General features: G+C 31.2%; 1 protein-coding gene across 1 annotated transcript in view; it reads left to right on the top strand.

Annotated features, from left to right (window-relative positions):
• Positions 1-635, top strand: part of LOC107753127 (E1A-binding protein p400-like) — a 63546-nt gene that overhangs the window by 11751 nt on the left and 51160 nt on the right. The gene's annotated exons all lie outside the window — the stretch shown is intronic.

The raw sequence follows: 635 nt of genomic DNA, 5'->3' as shown, positions 1-635 counted from the left end.
TAAAAATATCTGCATGAAACAGAAACAGCAGACGAGCTGAATGAGACGCAGATTCACTCTCTGCCAGCAGGTGGCGCTTAAACCCTTTCCTTGGTTTCCGCTGTAAACAAAGCAGCGCTGAACTTATGAACTTTAATATGCGTTATACAGAGGCAAGATGAAAAGAAAAAATAACATCTAATCTTTTCTAAAGACCGTTAGTTCCCCTCAGACATACATTCATATAAACTCCTACACCTAAATGAATCGCGATTTGTTTAGCATCTCAACCGATTTGAATCGTCACATATTTGAATCGATTTTCAACCAGCTCATGGTTAATCGTTACATCCCAATGTTCTTAATTGTCATATAATATTTCAGTTAAATTAATAATAATAATAATTAATAATAATACTAATCTTTAGGGATGTAACGATTCACTCAACTCACGATTCGATTCACGATTTTGACTTCACGATTCAATTCGATTCACAATTTTTTTTTAATTTTTTTATTTTTTACAAAATGAGATTTAAGACAAATTATAAATTAAATGTGTCCTTTATTGCTTGGATGGGCAAAATGCTGCATATTTCTTTGTGAAATTTAAATATAACACAATAATAATATACTAATATAGCACTTGCATATTA

Source organism: Sinocyclocheilus rhinocerous, unplaced genomic scaffold, assembly GCF_001515625.1.
Source record: "Sinocyclocheilus rhinocerous isolate Xijiao unplaced genomic scaffold, SAMN03320098_v1.1 scaffold20, whole genome shotgun sequence".
In the NCBI taxonomy this organism is placed as follows: Eukaryota; Metazoa; Chordata; class Actinopteri; order Cypriniformes; family Cyprinidae; genus Sinocyclocheilus; species Sinocyclocheilus rhinocerous.
The sequence above is the reverse complement of the archived record's forward strand: the minus strand, read 5'-3'. Positions and strand labels throughout refer to the sequence as shown.